The 23,326-nt window shown below is 37.0% G+C and overlaps 1 protein-coding gene across 3 annotated transcripts in view; it reads left to right on the plus strand.

Moving 5' to 3' along the window:
• The window catches only part of GJC1 (gap junction protein gamma 1), a 105,989-nt gene that overhangs the window by 64,971 nt on the left and 17,692 nt on the right, over nt 1-23,326 (plus strand). For all 3 annotated transcript variants that reach the window (XM_053699950.1, XM_053699952.1, XM_053699951.1), the window contains exon 3: nt 6,577-6,664. The gene's annotated coding sequence lies outside the window, so the exon portion shown is untranslated. The remainder of the gene's footprint in view (nt 1-6,576; nt 6,665-23,326) is intronic.

Below are 23,326 nucleotides of genomic sequence, written 5' to 3' on the forward strand. Positions count from 1 at the left end.
TGAGGATACTTTTCTGCCTGATTTACTGTTAACAAACTTTGCTTGCCTGACCACGTCTCTGTTTAACCCCTTCAAACCTGAGATACTTTGCTGCCTGATTTACTGTTAACAAACTTTGCTTGCCTCACCACGTCTCTGTTTAACCCCTTCAAACCTGAGATACTTTGCTGCCTGATTTACTGTTAACAAACTTTGCTTGCCTCACCACGTCTCTGTTAAACCCCTTCAAACCTGAGGATACTTTGCTGTCTGATTTACTGTTAACAAACTTTGCTTGCCTGACCATGTCTCTGTTTAACCCCTTCAAACCTGAGGATACTTGGCTGCCTGATTTACTGTTAACAAACTTTGCTTCCCTGACCACGTCTCTGTTTAACCCCTTCAAACCTGAGGATACTTTGCTGCCTGATTTACTGTTAACAAACTTTGCTTGCCTCACCACGTCTCTGTTTAACCCCTTCAAACCTGAGATACTTTGCTGCCTGATTTACTGTTAACAAACTTTGCTTGCCTCACCACGTCTCTGTTAAACCCCTTCAAACCTGAGGATACTTTGCTGTCTGATTTACTGTTAACAAACTTTGCTTGCCTGACCATGTCTCTGTTTAACCCCTTCAAACCTGAGGATACTTGGCTGCCTGATTTACTGTTAACAAACTTTGCTTCCCTGACCACGTCTCTGTTTAACCCCTTCAAACCTGAGGATACTTTGCTGCCTGATTTACTGTTAACAAACTTTGCTTGCCTGACCACGTCTCTGTTTAACCCTTTCAAACCTGAGTATACGTTACTGCCTGATATACTGTTAACGAACTTTGCTTACTTGACCACGTCTCAGATCATCCCTTTCTAATCTGAATATACCTTGTTGCTGGATCTTACGTTGCCAAATCCTTGCCTGCCTGACTACGTTTAATCCTGACCCCTTATCTTCTATCAAGCATCTTTGTGGTATTACTTGGATTGCATGTTATTAGGTTGTGGCTTCAAAACACAAAATCAGCTAATTAATTTACATAAATAAACCTGACAGCTCTGACAGCTGCATCCAGACATCTGACAGGGACCTGAAGTAGAATGAAAGCAGTGTAAGCTTAACACTGGTTGCCTGATGGGGGTGTTAGAAATAATTTCTAGAAGGTGGACAGAGAAGTTACCTGTGACATCTAGCAGCTAAAAGCTACCAATACTCTTACTAAGAGGTTTACATTGAAAAGCATTAACCCCAGTCCTATCTGGAAGGGAAACAACCCATTAAATGACTCTATTTTCTTCAGAGCACCATCTTCACCTCCTCCTAGTTACAGAGGCAAAGAATGACTGGAGGAATATGGGTAGTGGGAGGATACTTAAGCTCTGGCTGGGGTGTTCTTTGCCTCCTCCTGGTGGCCAGGAGTTCAATTTCCCAACAGTAATTGAATGGACTCATGGACTCTCCATACCATTGGAAAGAAAAGGGGTTTATCGCAGGTGTTTGCATGCGTCGGTTTTATCTCTCGTATTGCAAGTTTAAAGTAAAGGCAATTGCTTGAGCACCATCGCGATTTACACTAGAATGATTACTGCATCCTCAGAGCTCTGGTTAACTGTTTTGTGAAACAAAAAAGTGTCACAAAACACATGAAAAATACATTACAAAATACAGTTACACTCATAATAACACTATCTAATACAAAATATTGAAAAAAATATTGCATAAAAAAGTTATAAGGGCTCAAAGATATGAAGTCTCAGGTGTTAGCAAAAAAAAAAAAAGGCTGGCAAAGGACTTCAACATAGAGATGTATACATATACATGTCTAAATATCCATATTGTCATGTCCGGTTAGCACACATGAGAATATGTGATCAGGTTTACACGCGAGTAGAGTGTTTCCTTCCACTTTTTGCTCCATTGACTTCTATGGGGGAATACATGAACGTGCATGCAATATTCTAACTTCGTTTTTTTGTGCGCAATTGGGTTCATGCTCGTGCCGAAACTGTTCAAACTTTCAACTTGTAATATAAGCTCTACCCAATATGCGCAAAAAGCTTCTAGCGGAGTTAGAGTGGATGTGTTAAATAACGCTCCACCTGTAATCTGGCCCAATGTTGGGTTTGGTTAGTTGCTTCCCTCTGTATTAGAGACTGTATCAGGGACTGTGAGGGTGTCTCTGCTGGTAAAATGGGACAAACATTCATGGCGGTGGTGTTGGTGACTGTTGCAGTGCCGTAAGAGGGTGCTATGGAGGTGCCATTGGAATCTCCTACTACCATGTTGCCATTTGAGGTTGCTGCTGATGCTGTTGAGGCGGTATACAGTACAAATGCCATATTGTTTGTAGCACATGTTGTTGCTGTTGAAAGCGGCTGTGTTTGATGCATCTTCAGCTGAAGAGGCGTCTCTGGTGGATGAATCTGCTGCTGTTCTCCATATCCAAACAGATGATACGTTCTCTCTGATGAGGCTGGAGAAGGGCAAGGAGCATTCTCAACTTGAGAGGCCCTTGACTCATGTTTGTCCCCTTCAAGTAAACTAAGGTGCCCCCTCCTCACTAAATTGTGGCACATCACTGGGCTCTTGTGTTGCAGCTTCATACTCAGATTCAGAACCTGAAAAATATATTATTATTATGATTTAATAAATCTGATAAAACAAATTACATATTTTTATACAAACATAGATAGATAAGAAAGATAATAGCCAACATATATATATGTTTGTGATAAAGTCAAAATATACATAACCATAAGGAGTGAGGCTTTATAGATTGTGTCGGAAAGGGAGATTAATGTTTTATTTTGTTTTTTATTTATTTTTTTGATAATTATAATATTTTTAGTCATTTTTGATAAAAATATCCTTGCTTGTTTAAGAAGCTAGCTAGGCACTGCTGAGAGCTTGCTGAATATATCCGTTAAAAAAGATGCATTTATATCAATGTGCAAATCAGACTTTGCATCCGTTAAAACATATAGGGGGATATCTATCAAGCCTTTATACCCTGTCACTAAACGCCACCACTATACTAAAATGTTTAAACCCTATCCCACCACTCCCTGACCCTGCTGCAACATAAATTAAGTTATTAACCCCTATCCCTCTGCTTCCCAACCCCGCCACAACATAAATAAAGTTATTAACCCCTATCCCGCTGCTCCCCAACCTCGCCGCAACCTAAATAAATGTATTAACCCCTAAACCTCTGGCCTCCCACATCACTACCACTAACTAAACCTATTAAACCCTAAACTGTCAGCCCCCCAAATCGCCAAAAAAATAAATTAAGCTATTAACCCCTAAACCTAACAACCTGTTAACTTTAAATTAAAACTACAACATCCCTATCTTCAAATAAATTTAAACTTAACTGTAGAATTAAAATAAACTATATTAAACTATTAATTAACCTACCCTAACTATTATCCTACAATTAAATTAAACTACCAATTAAATAAAATAAATTACATATTAAAAAACCTAACCCTACTCAAATTAATTAAATATACAATTAAACATTATTAAAAGTACTAAATTACAAAAAATAAAAAAACCACGTTATCAAAAATAAAAAAGATCTACACCTAATCTAATAGCCCTATCAAAATAAAAAAGCCCCCCCCCCCAAATAAAAAACCCCTAGCCTTAAAAGGGCCTTTTGTGGGGCATTGCCCCAAGGAAATCAGCTCTTTTACCTGTAAAAAAAAATACAAACACCCCCCAACAGTAAAACCCACCACCCAACCAGCCAACCCCTCCAAATAAAAAATAAATAACCTAAGCTCCCCATTGCCCTGAAAAGGGCATTTGTATGGGCATTGCCCTTAAGAGGGCATTTAGCTTTTTTACATGCCCAGACCCTAATTTAAACATAAAACCCACCCTAAAAACCCTTAAATAGACCTAACACTAACCCCCGACGATCCACTTACAGTTATTGAAGTCCCGCTTGAAGGATCTATCCTGCCGGAAAGAAGTCTTCATCCAGGCGGCCTCGTCGATTTTCATCCAGCCGGTGAAGTCCTCATCCAGGCAGCAAGAAGTCTTCATCCAGACGGCATCTTCTATCTTCATCTACCAGGCGCGGAGCGGGTCCATCCTGAAGTCATCCGGTGCGGAGCATCCTTTTCATAGGTCACCGCCGTAAACTGGAATTTCGATGCAAGTGACGCCATCCAAGATGACGTCCCGTGCATTCCTATTGGCTGAAAGATTTCAATCAGCCAATAGGATTAGAGCTGCTAAAATCATATTCGCTGTTCCAATCAGCCAATAGGATTTGAGCAGTGCACACCCGATTGGCTGTTCCAATCAGCCAATAGGATTGAGCTCTCATCCTATTGGCTGATTGGAACAGCCAATAGAATGAGAGCTGCTCAAATCCTTAGGTTATTTTAGATAGTTTTTTTAAATTGGGGGGGGTTGGTTGGTTGGGTGGTGGGTTTTACTGTTGGGGGGTGTTGTTATTTTTTTTTACAGGTAAAATAGCTGATTTCTTTGGGGTTTTTTTATTTTTCATAATATAGTGTTTGTTTTTTTTGTAACTTAGTGTTTGTTTTTTTCTGTAATTTAGTACTTTTAATAATGTTCAAATTGTATATTTAATTTGAGTAGGGTTAGGTTTTTTAATATGTAATTTATTTTATTTAATTAGTAGTTTAATTTAATTGTAGGATAATAGTTAGGGTAGGTTAATTAATAGTTTAATATAGTTTATTTTAATTCTACAGGTAAGTTTAAATTTATTTGAAGATAGGGATGTTGTTAGGTTTAGGGGTTAATAGCTTATTTTATTTTTTGGCGATGTGGGGGGCTGATGGTTTAGGGATTAATAGGTTTAGTTAGTGGTAGTGATGTGGGAGGCAAGAGGTTTAGGGGTTAATACATTTATTTAGTGGTGGCGGTGTCGGGGAGCGGCGGAATAGGGGTTAATAACTTTATTTAGGTTGTGGCAATATCGGGGCGGCAGATTAGGGGTGTTTAGACTCAGGGTTTATGTTATGGTGTTAGGTGTAAACGTAACTTGTTTTCAACCATATAAATCAATGGGATATCTGGCAGCATCGAACATAAGCTTTTGGTGCTTTCAGACTCCCATCGATTTCTATGGCATCTGCGGTCTCCAGGGTGGCGGAATAAAAACCAGGTACGCTGGGCTTCAATAGCCGCGAGCGTACCTGTTAAAAGTTTGATAACTTTGAAAAAGTGTCAAATAGAGCAGAATGTGTATTCGGAACATCTGTAATGACATAAGCATCGATCTGCGTCAGATTGAGACCGGCGGATTGTATGTTACGTCACAAATTTAAACATTTGCCGGTATGTAGGCCTTGAAAACTAGGTCGGATCAAGCTCGCAACAATTACGCTGCGGAATTCCGGCAAATTTGCAGTTGACAGATAGGCTCCTTAGGATCAGGTTACAAGTCGAGTGTTAAATATCGCTTTCATGAAAGTGATATTTGCGCTCCACTGTGTAATACCACGCTAATGTGCACTGGTATTACAAGTTCACAGCAATGCGACTTTGCGTTCCCATTGCTGGGAAGCATTGCGCTCATGAGAGCATGCTTCCATAGGCTCCTATGAAAGCTGAGTTTTGATGTTGTCAGAAACGGTATCAGAACTTCAGCGCAGCAGAGGAGGAAAGTCGCGCAGCAATGGCAGCAATTTTAAATATATATGTTTATGATTATATATATATATGTATACTGTATATTTATGTGTATATACACTTAAATATGTATGTATATAAGCATATACATATATATTTACAGGGGACACACAATTCCCATAGACCACAATGTAAAGGCAACCCACTCCCACCAACTTTAGCCCCAAAATACTGCCTAGCACAGCAATTTTATTAAAAAGTAAAGATGCTGCTATCTTTATTTTTTAATAAAATACGCTAGACAGTATTTTGGGGCCATTTGGGGCACATTTATAACATTAACACGAGATCTGATCTCTGGCTAATTTTATAATCGCTAATTGCTACAGCAAGCTCGCCACTTGTAATGGTTACACTTGTAATCTAACCCAAATTATCCACAGCCTACCTAGGTATGCTTTTAATTTTTATAGAGTAAGGTAGTGTTTCCAAAGCAATGAACTTGTTAAGGGGCTCTTTTCTTATAGAATCTGACACAGGTTGGCAGTGTTAACGGAACGTTAACTTACATTGACTCGAAAAGAGCGAGTGCACGCACTGCTCAAACTTTTTCAATGGAAAACTAGTATGCAAATGGAGCCGTGTATTACTTTTAGCTGTCAGCCACTTTGGTAGCTCACAGCTATATTTTTTATCGCTTAATGGAAACGGGCCCTTGGTTGTCTGAAACATTTTTTATTGACTGTAATCTCAAACAGATTATTTTTAAAAATTACTACAGGCTTCAGGTCTTCCTTGAGCATTGCAAGCCGGAGACACTTTCCTATAGTTGCTTTATGTTATGTGTGTACATTAGACATCCTAAAAAAAATGTTATTCCATTATATACATTTATTGTGATTTGTAACTATATATGTAGCTTGATTGTAGAATTAATTGTAGAATAAGTAGTTAACTTGCATTTATTTTTTATCTCTTAGGGATGTTTCTGAAATATTTCTGAGACTCCATCAACAACAAAAATTAATGTCTGAGGAAACTACAGTTGACAGAGTAACTTGGCAGCAGGTATGTAGCGGTATCTACTGTTTTTGAAAAAAATCATAGATAGAAATAAAACAACAACAAAAAAAAAATCATATTTTTGAGAACAAATTACTAATCATAATATAATCGAAATGTTGATTTAAAGAGTAACAATGAAAATTTCAACCTGGCCTTGATTTGTTTATATATTTAAGCTGCATGGATGATTTCGCCTGTACATCTGTCACATTTGATTGATCAGGTTAACCAATCAGTATTGTTAATTTTCTTTAAATGGAGGAGGATATCTTTAGAAAAAGTAGAATATGGCAAACATCCCAAGCTGAAGGTCCCAAGGACTTCAGGAATGGTAAGATTAGGATGCTATTACAGGGACATAATAGCAAAATACATTCATAGATTCAATAGAGCATGTAATATTTCTATTAATGTTCCTTTCTACCTATATGTTTAATCCTAACATAGGGGTTAAATACATATTTAAAGGCTCACTTGGGAAACACAACACATTGGATCTCTTAAATGACTCTTTTTACTTGTGAGTACTAGAAATTTTAAAGTTCATAACTCAATCTTCGGATTGATCACAATCTGTCAGCTCCCGAAATGTATTTATTTCTTACGGTGCTGAGAGTCCACAATTCCTAACTGTTGGGAATTCATCACCTGGCCACCAGGAAGAGGCAAAGACACCCTACACTAGAACTTTAATATCCTTTCCACTTCTGTGAACCTCCCAGTCTTTCCTTGCCTCTCCAGCAGCAGGTGATGATTGAGGTGCTCAGGATCTTATTTAAGATGAAAGGGGATCCTTGATCCCGTGTTCCCCTCAAAAGGTGAATCCTTGAAGAGAGGGGCATAGGAGAGTACTATCTGTGCAATATAATTCTCCTGCAGGAGTTGTATCGCTGGGACTGGTCCTTTAGCCTCTTCCTGTCTCTCTATGTAGATGCACTCCCTCTGGATATGCTCTACTGTATAGCAGAGTTCTGGAGGAACTCGCTACTGTATCCTCATGTCTCATTTGGCTAAGTACAGTGGAGTGGGTGTCTGCATTGTAAATGTTCCTTACACTCACACAGCCCACAGGTCATCAGTAGGTACAGTGTTAAATGTTCATCATAGCCAGATTTCAGGGTAACACTATGGCACATTGTTATTAAGCTATCTTATCATCATAGCTGTGAAATGATTAGGACTATATGCAGTGGGACTTTATTCAGATAGTGTTCTGAGTTTTTAAATGTGTTTGACTTTTTTTTCAGTAGTGGCCCCTTTAATTTGTTTGTGCCGGTGTTTGTCATTATTGCAGCAGCTGAATTTTACTTCTCCAGATCTTCGTGTTGCAGCGCTGTGAGCTATCTGAAGCACTGTAGAGTACCTGAGGGGACGTTTTTGTGTGCACTGCGTCGGGCCTCTAATCACACAGTGAGGTTTCCTTTGTGCTTCAGCTTGGAGAAGGTTAACTTAGTTTCCCGCTGTGCTCATGATTAGTGCTCTTTGCTGTACATCCCTCCCTCTGCTGGCAGCCATTTCTGATACAGAACACACTGCAGTGCACTCTGCAAGAATTTCCTATCAGAGGGGGAAATATACCCTATACCAGGAGTGGGGCTAAAATTGTGGATGTTTTTCCTGTTCCAGACACGGTGTCTGAGATTATCTCTAAGGAATGGGACCAACCTGGAGTCCCCTTCCTTGCTTATCAAAAATTTAAGAAAATGTTCCCAGTTCCAACTTATAATTTAAAACTTTGGAAAACCATTCATAAGGTGGATGAAGCCATTTATACTTTGTTAAAAAGGACCACTATCCCTTTGGAAGACAGACGTTCTTTTAGAGAGCCTATGGATAGAAAGTTGTAAAACTACCTCCGGAAAACCTTACTTTAAAGGGGACTTTTATTTCAACCATCTGTTGGTATTGCTTATTTTGCTGGTGCGATTCATTATCTGAGTTAGTTTAGAATCTTGCTTAGACGATATTCAGGAGTGTATACATTTTTTAAGATTAGCTAACTTCTTTAAATGTGATGCGATTATTGAGATTATTCATATCAAATACGGCTCTAGCTATCCTTACTAGGAGGGCCTTATGGTTGAAGTCTTGGTCTCCAGACATGGTCTCCAAAACCAGACTTTTATCTGTATTCTTTCAAGGGAAAATCCTTTTTGGTCCAGGTTTCTATTATTTCTACTGTTACTGATGGCAAGGGAGTTTTTCTTCACCAGGATAAGAAACTCAAGTTCAGGGGCTAATCTAATAATCACTTTTGCTCCTTTCGTCAGTCTAGAAATTAGAAGTCATTTTCTTCTCAAAGGCCAGACTCCACAAAGTCCACCTGGAAGCCCAGTGTGGAATAAGTCCAAGCAGGCTAAGAAATCTCCTTCCAATGCAAAATCTGCATGAAGCTGTGGCCCCTGAACCAAACCAGTTTCTGGTAGGGGGCATATTGAGCCTTTTCCAGAAGGCCTGGTCTCTGTCTGTTCAGGATCCTTGGGTTCTAGAGATTATTTCTCAAGGGGTCGGGATTGTTTTTCAATCATGGCCTCCTCGAGGGAATTTTCTTATGTCTCATATTTCAAAAAGGCAAGAAATGAGATCTGCCTTTTTTTGTGTATTCAACATCTAGAACACATGAGGGTGATGGTTCCTGTTCCTTTATCAGAACAGGGAAAGGGGTTTTACTCCAACCTATTTATTGTTCCAAAGAAGGAAGGAGCCTTCAGACCCATTTTGGAACTGAAAACCTTAAACAAATTCTTGAGGGTTGTTTCTTGCAAGATGGAAATGATCAGATCTATTCTTCCATGCATGACTAATATAAATTTGAAGGATTGATACCTTCATATTCCTATTCACAAGGAGCATCGTCAGTTTCTTCATTTATCCTTTCTGGTCAGATATTTTCCGTTTGTAAAATGTCAGAAAGTGGAAAAAATAAAAACTTTCACTAAAGAGGATGCATGTATAGCACTCTAAGCCCAGACTAATAGGCAGGAAATACCAGAAAAGGTTTAAACATAATTTTTCTTTGAAAATAAAAATAAATTAAAATAGAGTTACACACAATATAAAAACACAGGATATTAGCACCGTGATAATGTAACACAGAGGTATGAATGGACAATAAATCTGGCCTGAAGTCAATGTGGTCCTCTAAACTTCTTAATGATCATAGAGCATGTAAATGATTTCCTACTTACACATTCTAACAGTAAACCTCTAAGAAGATCTTTAATTTAGATGACTGACCAGTGTATATAAATAATACTGGTGGTAGTGGGTGGATTTATGTATGCCACTAAAATACAGTTGTTAAATGGTGCTTAAAACCCTTGCCTGTATAAGAAGTAGAAGTGAATACTCAGAATGGTCTCACAATATTAAAGCTTGCTACTCATGAGTGTCATATTGTCTGATCCTGGTATCGTTCCTCTCAGTAGCTAGCAGCTAATAAAGTAGTGTGCAGTATTATCATGCCAGATTTAAATTTGTTTTAATATATATGTCTTTATTCTTCAAAATGCCCTGTTAGTATAGGGGACAATGGAGTATCACTAATAACAATGCTATCAGAGCCAACAGTTATCTGTTACGCTAGTAGCTCTTCCTTTTGGTCTAGCTACAACTCCCAGAGTTTTTACCAAAATTCTGGAGGCTATGCCTTCTGTTGTCAGAATTCATGGTATAGCTGTAGCTCCATAATTGGATGATATTTTTGTTCATGCACCATCTATACCTTTAGCGACTGCTCATACCGAAAAACTGCTTTGGTTTCTTCACAGTCATGGTTGGAGGGCAAATATTACCAAGAGTTCTGTCACGGCCTATGTGGGTATTGAAACCAGGACTGCTGGTTTGTAGTGCAGTGAGTAACTTCTAAGCCACAGGTTAACCTTAGCTTCTGCTCTATTTTTCTAACCTGTTATATTGTTTTGTTTTTACTCTTTGGCTCCACCTGCCTGCCAGCTGTGGTAAATCTGCCATCAGCTACCGCTATAAATACTCAGCACTTTCAATAACTTTAGTTGGACTTGCTCCTAGGGTGTGCTTTGCTGTGTATTGCTGAATTATTCATCTGACCATTTTTGCCTGAACTTGACTACACTTTTGCCTGCTGATTCTGTACCTTGTTACCAGACTGTGTATTGACTTCACATCTGTCTTAACTACTCTCTTGGATTAAACTGTTGTGCCACATTCCCTGCCTGTTGCCAACCTTGACTGTTCCCCTACATCTATGCTTTGCCCTCAGATACTATGAACTATACCAACACTTTGGAACCCTCCAACTAGCGGCCAGTAATGAAGGGTGTACCTCACCACAGTAGCTTACAAGAGTGTCCTTCTTGGGGGTGACTATAGATTCAGTATCAATGTGTCTATACCTAACAGATCAACAAAAACTCAAGCTTCAATATGCTTGTTGGAATCTTCAGCCAGTACCTCTGGCTTCAGTGGCCCAGTGTATAGAAGTAGTAAGTCTGATGGTTGCAGAATCAGACATGCATTTTTGCAAGGTTTTACCTTCACCAGTGGAACCAGTGGAACATAACCAATTCAGTTGGACTCCTCAGTTAGACAGTGCCTGTCTTGGTGGCCGTCTCCCAATCCAGTTTCCTTGGTTATGTCTTTTCTTCGTCTGTTCAGGAAATAATTACCATGGACGCGATTCTCTCAGGTTGGGATGTAGTCTGGGGTTCTCAGAGATCTCAATGAGGTTTTTTTCAAGAGGCGAGGTTAGCAATCAATATCTTAGAATTTTGTGCAATCTTCCTAGCTCTACAGGCTTAGCCCCTTCCCAGATCTGTTCAATTTATTTGTTTTCAATTCAACAACATCGCAGCAGTAGTGTATGTCAATAACCATGTTGCTACTCACAGTGCCTTAGCAATGAAGGAGGTAGCTTGTATCCTAGCTTGGGCAGAATCTCACCAGTGTACCATATCAGCAATCCATATTCCCATAGTCAACAACTGGGGTTGACTTGATTCATCAGACTCTTAATTCGGGAGAATGGTCTCTCAATCTGAATGTTTTTTATAAGTTGGTTCTTCATTGGGGCCTGTAAGAGATAGAATAACGTCTCTCCTAAATCACAAACTACCCAGATATGGAGAGAGGTCTAGGTATCCTCAGGCAGAACTGATAGATGCCTTAGCGGTTCCTTGGCCATTTCTTCTAGTTTACCTCTTTCCATCTATATTGCCTCTTACCAGAATGATTGCGCGGATCCAACAGGAACGTATTTAACTCTTCTAATAGTACTTGTGTTGCCTCGCAGGACTTGGTATGCCGATCTGGTTCAGATGTTTAGTGTTCCCCTATGGCATCTTCTTCAGTGTCCATATCTGTTATCTCCAGGTCCCTTCTTTTATCAAAATCTTCAATCTCTTAGTTTGACTGAAATAAATGTGATATGATAAGAAAAACCCAAGGAAATGTGTTATATATATGGTGCCATTAATATATGTAAAACCGTGAAAATAAATATAGGTAAAGTTCGTATAAGGATATGTATAATCTTCCTGGCACTCTTCAGTCTTCTGTGTGGTCTCTTTTAATCCTCATAAAAAAGAAGAAGAAATATGCCACATAGCGTAATTCTGTAACTTTGTTGCAATACAAAACTTGTGTCTGTTCAAATAGTTACTCACATGCGGTGGAGCTATTACCAAGCTCAGGTAGAAGCGCACACCCACTTTTATACTGTTGGGTAAACAGATTCTTGTACCGGTTGTTCAGATTAATGAATTTATTAAAATACAATATATAAAATATATAAAATAGCGTCACCAGACCTGCTTACATCACCTCATGTAATAAGTTATAGGCAATACAATGTAGTAATTGCTCAATATGAGCTTAACAGGTTACTAGAAACCGAGGTAAGGAGTGTAGAAGCTGAACCACACAACCTCCCCCAGAAAGTCCAGTCGCTGTTGCTCTTCTTATTGGTGTGCAGGTATTATGGAAGGCGCCAGAGAACAATAAATCCAACGTACGTTTCGCAATAAGCTTTATCAAGGATGGTGTGCGCATGTCCAGAAACTCAATTTAAGTCATTCAAAATTCTTAGACCGGATATCCGGTACACAGTCCTCCATCTTTAAAATGGGCAAACATTAAAATTTATGGTCATCATTTTTTTAAGTATTTTTTTGGGAAATCAATGAAGCATAAAATTTCCTATCCCTAATATTAATGGATTATTGGAAATCAGAAAAAAGAATTAATAAGTGTACAAATATGATCCTAAACTGAATTATAATAACTGGTATTAGTTAGACATTTATATTTGCAAACTATTTGTATATCAATTACCCTAAGAGCACTATGAATAGGATATATTTTATTTACAAAACGCATATGATTCGATTTTCGAGAATAATGAGAATAATACGAATATGAAATAATTTTAAAATATTTTTAATGTTTAACTTTTTTACGCTCTGTATTAACTTTCTTATGCTCCGTATTAACATATTACATATTAATTGTGAATATATTTCTGTATTTTGTATACTGGTAGAATGAAACATGTTCGTCTAATGAATTTGAACATCCTTTTGTTTAATATCTACCCTTAACAATGTTCATGCATATATTGGTAAATGCCCTCACTCTGAATATTCCCACTTGGAGTTTCTTGATGACCATAAATTTTAATGTTTGCCCATTTTAAAGATGGAGGACTGTGTACCGGATATCCGGTCTAAGAATTTTGAATGACTTAAATTGAGTTTCTGGACATGCGCACACCATCCTTGATAAAGCTTATTGCGAAACGTACGTTGGATTTATTGTTCTCTGGCGCCTTCCATAATACCTGCACACCAATAAGAAGAGCAACAGCGACTGGACTTTCTGGGGGAGGTTGTGTGGTTCAGCTTCTACACTCCTTACCTCAGTTTCTAGTAACCTGTTAAGCTCATATTGAGCACTTACTACATTGTATTGCCTATAACTTATTACATGAGGTGATGTAAGCAGGTCTGGTGACGCTATTTTATATATTTTATATATTGTATTTTAATAAATTCATTAATCTGAACAACCGGTACAAGAATCTGTTTACCCAACAGTATAAAAGTGGGTGTGCGCTTCTACCTGAGCTTGGTTATAGCTCCACCGCATGTGAGTAACCATTTGCACAGACACAAGTTTTGTATTGCAACAAAGTTACAGAATTACGCTATGTGGCATATTTCTTCTTCTTTTTTATGAGGATCAAAAGAGACCACACAGAAGACTGAAGAGTGCCAGGAAGATTATACATATCCTTATACGAACTTTACCTATATTTATTTTCACGGTTTTACATATATTAATGGCACCATATATATAACACATTTCCTTGGGTTTTTCTTATCATATCACATTTATTTAATTTTTCCTTGTTTGTGATATTTTGGTACTTGTTATCATTTCTATTTTTCATACCACGTCTCTATACCACGTTTTTTGTGCACGAGGCCATATTGTTTAGTTAATATAGATATCTTTTAATGTTATAATATTGTGTAGCACTTTTTGATAATTATCACGAGCGATCAAAATGAACTCTATGTAAGTTCTCTTATTACTGTATCGCACTCATTTTGATATATTTTTTTTTTTTGCTATTAAGTTATATTTGTATTTAACATTAGACACTCATTTCAGCACTTGTGTAGACAGTACGAAGTCACACAGAGGGTTAGTGTGAATTTTAGGACAATAGGTTCTTTCATATTCGGACTATAGACACATTTTTTAGCAACACGCTATGTTGCATTTGTAGAATCAGGTATATTCACACTTAATAACTGTATCCACTAGTAAATACCATAGAAAGTTACAGATAGATTTTTATTTGTATTTTTATTTATATTCATATTTATTTTTATACATATTCCACATCCGAGTCACCTTAGTTGTTTCAAGCTGGTTTAGAAATATAAATTTGCAGGTAGATTCTAATTCAGCTAGATTAGATCCCTTAAAGGGTAATAGAAACCAATATGTCTCTATTTCTGAATAGACGCACAACTACATCATGTGCGGATGATTTTTTTGAAAACTCTGAGAACACCAACGAGTCCCTGGAGAATATGTTAAGAGAAGTAGAAAAACTCATGTCCAAGGAGATTAAATACCATCTTGAAATAGTTACTTTAGAAAAGTATTTAAAGGAACAAATCACACCGAGGGGTTTGAGAATATTAAAGAATCCCACATTTGGACAAGATAATTTAATGTTCATAACAAAATGGAATCACATTTTAGAGGAATGCACTAAAAAACTAATGAATCTAATTATAAGTGAGAGAAAAAAACTATTAGATGAAGCAAATGAAGAAATCAATATGTTAGAGCAAAAAATTATTCCACATATGAACAATAAAAGTTATGATGAATTATCACAAAAAATAGCTGAGAATTTGGATACCTTAAAGAAAGAAATAAAAAATACCAAGAGAAAGAAATACTTTAGAGATCATGAGGATTACAAAGAAAGAAAGGAAAGGAACTTTAAAATCAAGAATATGAGAGCAAATAATTATAATAATGGTAAAGGAAAAACTGTTCTAGAGAATAGATATAGTGAATTTAGAACAGGACATAACAATAGGAACACATATAATAATGGTAATAAAAACAAACATCACTATCATACTCTGGCACATAGAGAGAGAGAAAACTATTATTCCCATAACAACGAAAAGGACTCCAGACAAGGGTACAAAAATAATCAATATCAGTCAGGGAATAGCAACTATGCCCAACATAAGGGAAATTACCATCGTATAGAGCAAGAAAGGAAGGAAGATAATGACTGGCAGCAACCCAGAAATCCCTTTAAAAAACAAAGAGTCTATTATCAGGAAGATGTCCCGACATATAACAGATTTGAGGATCTAAACAGATTTAGTTCAGAGGAAGATGAGAAGGTTTTTTTAGAAGCAGGCAAAAGAAAATACAATCGAACAAACTCGGATCTGTTCAACAAAAGGAGAAGGAATATGGACAGAACAGAGTACTAAGAAAAAAGAATAAAACAATCAATAATAAGAAATCTGCAATAACTAAAAATAACAATGAAAAGACAGGAAAAGGTATTTTCAACCTATCTAAGATAGAACTAACAAAAGCACAAATTTCAGTTTTAGACAGAGGTCTTAATTTCGCACCCAGCTATAGAATCAACAAATTTGATACTTACATAGGAGTGCAGAAATTTATACGTAATTTGTGTATTAAAAAATACTTTTTCAATAGTCCTATTGTGAACAATAAGATTCCTGACTCGAATAAATATAAACATGCAGAAGTCAGAAATAGGTCATCATTTAATCCTAGGCAATATAGGTCAGCCCCAATGGAAACGTTTTTAGAATTAGTTCACAGAGACATTAAACATCTCAAAACCAACTACACTTCAAATCTGACTAAAGAGGAACAAATAGCATTAAAAGAATTACAGAAAAATGACAAGATAGTGGTGAAGCCGGCCGATAAGGGCGGCGGCACTGTTATAATGGACAGTGAAAAGTATAATGAAGAGTGTCTCAGACAACTGAATGATTTAAACACATATAAGAAATTAGACTCAAACCCTGTTTTTGTTTATAGAAAAAGAATTGAGAAATACTTGAACGAAGGACTTAAAGAAGGTATTTTAAATAAGGAGTATCAATATCTATGCAACCAATTCCCCAAAACTGCCAGTTTTTATATACTCCCTAAAATCCATAAAGATCCCATAAACCCTCTAGGGAGGCCCATTGTGTCTGGGGTAAATTCACACACTAGCAATCTATCAGCATATATAGATTCATTCCTACAAACATATGTTAAGAATACAAAATCCTATCTGAAAGACACCATTAGTATATTAAATCATTTGGAAGACATTCAATGGAATAAAGAGTGGATGTTGGTCACTGGAGATGTCACATCCCTATATACCATAATAGATACTGAATTAGGGATTACTTCAGTACGTGACATCCTAAAAGAGGACATAACCCTTGATCCTAAACAGCTACAATTTATTTTGGATGGTATTAGGATCATCCTAGAGACTAACTACTTTTGGTTTAATAAAATATATTATTTACAGATAAGTGGAACGGCGATGGGCACCAGATTTGCGCCCAGTTATGCCAACTTATACATGGCCAATTGGGAAAATTTATATATCTTGAATTCCCCCTGGGCGCAATATCTGGTGTCCTATCGTCGTTACATAGACGATTTGTTCCTGATTTGGTCAGGAACGGAGGGCCAATTGAACGAATTTAAAGAATACCTAAAAGGCAATGAGTTTAATATAACCCTTACATGGAATCAGAGTAGAACCAAAGTAGAGTTTCTTGATTTGGAAATATATATAGAAAAGGAGAGATTAAAAACAAAAAATTTCTTCAAGAGTATTGATGTAAATAATTATATTAATTTAAATAGTTGTCATCAAAGACACTGACTAAATAATATACCAAAGGGACAATTTATGCGCCTTAGGCGTAATTGTAGGGATGAAGCTGTCTTTCACACTCAATCGAAAATATTAAAAGAAAGATTTATAGAGAAGAACTACTCTAAGGATTTTTTAGAAGAAAAAATAGAAGAGGTGGCAAACTTGGACAGAAAAAATCTACTCCAGTATAAACAAAGCAGTAACTGGTTATCCAAAACAGACAATTCAACAAGTAGACTTATTTTACAACACAGTACCCAGAGTAAAGAAGTCAGAGAAATTATACAAAAACATTGGGGAATCTTATTTAGAGACCCAAGTCTATCTGAACTTATAAATGATAAACCATATATAATGTTTAAAAAGGTTCCAAATCTAAAAGTACAACTGACCCACAAAATAGCAAACAAGACAGAGGGTATTAATTCAAAAAACTGGTTACCAGTATTACAAGAAGGTTTTAGAAGGTGCCAGTTCTGTAATGCCTGTAAAGAAATGAAAAAGGGACCCAAAATTTGCAACAAATTTTATTCAATGGATGGAAAAAATGTAATATATCTGTTACGTTGCACGAGCAATCTAATTTACATAGGCCGTACCTCCAGGCTTTTAAAAACTAGACTAAATGAGCATATATATAATATAAGGAAAGGTTTTCAAAAACACACATTATCGGCCCATTTTGATAAAAAACACAACAGAAGAGTAGAAGATCTTGAGTTTCTGGGCATCAGAAAGGTAGAATATGGGTGGAAAGGAGGTGATATACAGAATCAATTAGGTCGTCTGGAGATGAAATGGATCCATATTATGGACAGTCTGATACCAAATGGCCTTAATAAGGATTTCGAACTCCATCATTTCTTATAAACAACTTACATATTAATTAACATATCCTTTAACTTTCCATGAAACACTCTTTAATAAGTATTTTTTAAGTATTTTTTGGGAAATCAATGAAGCATAAAATTTCCTATCCCTAATATTAATGGATTATTGGAAATCAGAAAAAAGAATTAATAAGTGTACAAATATGATCCTAAACCGAATTATAATAACTGGTATTAGTTAGACATTTACATTTGCAAACTATTTGTATATCAATTACCCTAAGAGCACTATGAATAGGATATATTTTATTTACAAAACGCATATGATTCGATTTTCGAGAATAATGAGAATAATACGAATATGAAATAATTTTAAAATATTTTTAATATGTTTAACTTTTTTACGCTCTGTATTAACTTTCTTATGCTCCGTATTAACATATTACATATTAATTGTGAATATATTTCTGTATTTTGTATACTGGTAGAATGAAACATGTTCGTCTAATGAATTTGAACATCCTTTTGTTTAATATCTACCCTTAACAATGTTCATGCATATATTGGTAAATGCCCTCACTCTGAATATTCCCACATGGAGTTTCTTGATGACCATAAATTTTAATGTTTGCCCATTTTAAAGATGGAGGACTGTGTACCGGATATCCGGTCTAAGAATTTTGAATGACTTAAATTGAGTTTCTGGACATGCGCACACCATCCTTGATAAAGCTTATTGCGAAACGTACGTTGGATTTATTGTTCTCTGGCGCCTTCCATAATACCTGCACACCAATAAGAAGAGCAACAGCGACTGGACTTTCTGGGGGAGGTTGTGTGGTTCAGCTTCTACACTCCTTACCTCGGTTTCTAGTAACCTGTTAAGCTCATATTGAGCAATTACTACATTGTATTGCCTATAACTTATTACATGAGGTGATGTAAGCAGGTCTGGTGACGCTATTTTATATATTTTATAAATTGTATTTTAATAAATTCATTAATCTGAACAACCGGTACAAGAATCTGTTTACCCAACAGTATAAAAGTGGGTGTGCGCTTCTACCTGAGCTTGGTTATAGCTCCACCGCATGTGAGTAACCATTTGCACAGACACAAGTTTTGTATTGCAACAAAGTTACAGAATTACGCTATGTGGCATATTTCTTCTTCTTTTTTATGAGGATCAAAAGAGACCACACAGAAGACTGAAGAGTGCCAGGAAGATTATACATATCCTTATACAAACTTTACCTATATTTATTTTCACGGTTTTACATATATTAATGGCACCATATATATAACACATTTCCTTGGGTTTTTCTTATCATATCACATTTATTTAATTTTTCCTTGTTTGCAATATTTTGGTACTTGTTATCTTAGTTTGACTGCTTGGAGGTTGAAAGGGGTTTTTCTGAATCAGTTGTAGATAATTTAGGTTTGTAAATCTTTTGCGAGAAAAAATTATCATAAGGTCTGGAAGGCTTGTTTTTCTTGGTGTGTGAAGCGAGGTTCTTCTTGGTATTCCTTTAGAATTCTTTGCATTCTTCCATTTTTTGCAAGATGGATTAGATAAGGGTTTGTCGACTTGTACTTTAAAGGGTAATATTTCTGTGCTTTCTGTTCTATTCCATAAGAAGTTTGCTAAACTTCCAGATATTCAAGCCTTTTTTCAAGCTCTGGTTCGAATTAGACCGATTTTCCTCTATGGAACCTAAATTTAGTGTTGAGGGTTTTACAGTTTCCTCTGTTTGAAGCTATTTCTTCTGCCAGGTGGGTATCTGAATTTTCAGCTCTTTCCTTTGATCCTCCATATCTAGTGTTTCATCAGGACAAGACTGTTTTGCATACTCACTCTAGTTTCTTACCTAAAGTGATTTCTTCAGAGAATATTAATCAGGAAATTGAGGTATCTTCCTTATGTTCGAATCTAAAGTATTATAATCAGAGGTTGTTACACAATCTGTATGTAGTTAGGGCTCTGATATTTTATCTTCAAGTCGCTAAGGTGTTTTGTCAGTCCTTATTTGTTTTGTTTTCAGGTAAATACAAGGGTCAGAAGGCAACCTCTGTCTCCTTAGCTTCCAGGTGGAAAAGTGTGATTCATAAGGCATACTTGGAGGTTGGTCAGTCCCCGCCATTATATATTACAGCTTATTCAGTGTCTATTTCCTGCGCTTTTAAAATTGAGGATTCAGTAGATCAGATTGGCAAGGCAGCAACTTGGTTGTCTCTGCATACTTTTACAGAATTTTATCAATTTGATGTGTTTGCTTCAGCCGAAAAAATGTTCTTAAGGCTGTCATGTCAGTTAATAGATATCTGTCTTTTTTGTTTGTCCCACCCATTTTTTGTTGACTCCACAGCTTGGGTATTAGTTCCCAGCAGTTAGGAATCGTGGGCTCTCACCACCTTAAAAAAAACACAATTCATTCTTACCTGATAACATTTCTTTCTTGGTGGTGAGATTCTACAAACCCACACATTTTTCCATTTTGGATGGCAGCAATTCTGGTTTGCACCTCTTTACCTTACTGTCTTTCCTACTTTTTATTCCTCCTGTTTTCTTAGCTATATGATAGACTAAGGGGTACAGGGAAGTGGGAGGGATATTAAAGTTCTGGTATATGGTGTCTTTACCTCCTTCTGGTGGTCTGGTGATGAATTCCCAACAGTTAGAAATTGTGGACTCTCACCACCAAGAAAGAAATTAATTTATCAGGTAAGAATAAATAATGTATTTTTGGGTTTGTTTTTTTAAAGGGTTTGTTACTGCACTTTAAGTTTCTTTTAAGTGAAGAAAGTGAGGAAGGTGGAGAATTGAGGTGCTCCATATTCTTTGTTAAGACTGATTTTAAGCCCATTCACCCCCCCCCCTCATAGAGCTACTACTTAGAGACAGTGGGGAGATTGGAGTATTGACATAATTACTCCCAGTGAAGGAGTTAGTCACAATCCTGCCACAGGTGTCCCAGGGATCTGTCCCTTTGCTTCCTCCTGTTGGGTCATCAATATACTCCATAGATAGGTCTTCTGCTGTAATGTGCTCAGTACTGGATGGGCTCTCTACTGGAAGCAGTCATTTCTGCAGCTGGAAAGCATAATGGAGTGGGTGCATCTGAGGTAAGTGTGCACACATAATGCACTCGCATAGCCCACATGCTATTAGCAGTTACATTTTTTATGTTACATCACACTAAATATTTAATTTTTTTCTAATGGTAGTGAGAGTCTACGATCCTTACTCTATGGATTACATCACCTGTCCCCCTGGAGGGGGCAAAGACACCCTACCAGAGCTTTATACATATCCCTCCTACTTCCCTTTCTTTTCCAGCAGTTCTTTGCCTCGTCAAGGAGAGCGAAAGAAGAGAGAGGTGTTTTCTCAAGAAGAGAGAGGTGAATTTCTCATATACCCTCAGTGGATAGTTCACAGAAGAGAGGGTTTTTCTACTTAAAGTGATGGTAAACTCTCCCCTTTTTAAAATCAGACCCCGAATGTTAGTTATATTTTAGATGGAGTTTAATTCATCAGTTGTAATGAAGATATGCTATAACTTACTTTTTAACATAGATATGAAATTCAAATACCCCGCAATCCGCAGCCCACTTAAAATGTTTTAATGTGAGCTAACAGTTTGAATTGTTCTCAAATAAGTGCTCTAGCTACAACAAAAGTGACCTATGGGGATAGCATTGATTGGAGAACAATGACTTGGTCATTGGGACGCTTATTCAGTCTCGTAAACCTGTTACAAGAAAGATTTAGCACAAGGTGTGGAAGGTTTATCTTTCCTGATGTTCTCAACGAGGTTATTCCTGGCATTCCGTGTGAATTCAAATAATTTTTTTTCGTTTTTGCAGGAGGGTCTTGTTAAGGGACTTGCAGCAAGTTCTCTAAAATGTCAAATTTCTGTACTATCTGTCCTGTTAAACAGGAAGTTGTCTCAGTTACCTAACATTCAGTCTTTTGTTCAGAATCTGATCAAGTCTTCAACTCACATGTGGAGTTTGAATTTGGTTCTGAGAGTTTTGCAACATCTTCATTTTAAATGTATGCCCTATTTGGATAAAAAAGTTCCTTTTTTGAAATGTACTTTTCTTGTTGGCAATTTCTTCAGCATGCAGGATGTCTGAATTGGGTGCTCTTTCTTGGGAGGTTCTTTATCTAGTGTTCCATCAAGATAAGGCTGTCCTAAGGACAAAATCTTGTTTTCTTCCTAAAGTAGTGTCAGTGGAGAATATTAATCAGGAAATAATTGTTCCTTTCTTGTGTCCTAATCCTAATCCTCTAAAGGAAAGATTTCTACATAACTTGGACGTAGTTAGGGTGTTAAAGTTTTATCTACAAGCAACAAAGGATTTTCGTCAGTCTTCCAGCTTGTTAATATAATTCTCCTGTAAATGTAAGGGCCAGAAGTCTACGGCGGTGTCCTTGTCCTTTTGGTTGAAGAGTATAATTTGCAGAGCTTACTTTGAAGCTGGAAAAGATCAACCTGTTAGGATTACTACTCATTCTACTTGTTTGTCATCTACTTCATGGGCCTTTAAGAAAGGGGCCTCTGTAGAACAAATTTGCAAGGCTGTACCTTGGTCTTCCCTTTTACAAGGTTTTATAATTTTGATGTTTTTGCCTTAGCGGAGGCTGCATTAAGCTTTCTCAAATTATCCTTTTGGATCCCACAACAAAGCAATCTATATCTGGGTGAATAGACCACCAGTCCATTTCTCTGGGGACATCCTTCACGACAGATGCAAGTTTTTCAGGTTGGGTGCAGTATGGGGTAAAGGAGAGCACAAGTCATTTGGTCTTCTCAGAAGGTGATGTGAAAATTTCAATACTCCATGCTATCTTTAGGGCCTTTCAGAGCTGACCTTTTCTGAAACTGACAGTTACCTAGTGAAGAAGGAGGTTTCTAGAACTTGAACCTGGGCAGAGAACAATTTCTGTACAATTTTTGCAATCATTATCCAGGTGTGAACAACTTGGAAGCAGATTATCTTAATCCCCAATCCAGTCATCCTGGGGAAAGGTTTCTACACCTTAAAGTTTATAATCAGAATGTAGTTCAATAGGGACTACTAGAAATAGACCTTATGGCTTCTTGTTTGAACATCAAACTTCCCAGATATTTTTATAAATACAGAGTGCAGATTTTGAAGATGCTCTAGCAGCTCCTTGGTTAATTTTGCTTACATTTTTCCTCCAACTGTTTGGCTGCCAAGAGTGATTGGATCAAACAAGCTCTCAAGTGGTTCTTATTTTTCCAGTTTGGTCAGGCAGAACTTTGTTCGTAGATCTGATTCAGATTTCCATTTGTCTTCCATAGCCTATTCCACAAGTCATGACCTAATGTCTCAAGGCCCCTTATATCATCAAAATCT

Source organism: Bombina bombina, chromosome 1 (assembly GCF_027579735.1).
Source record: "Bombina bombina isolate aBomBom1 chromosome 1, aBomBom1.pri, whole genome shotgun sequence".
Classification (NCBI taxonomy): domain Eukaryota; kingdom Metazoa; phylum Chordata; class Amphibia; order Anura; family Bombinatoridae; genus Bombina; species Bombina bombina.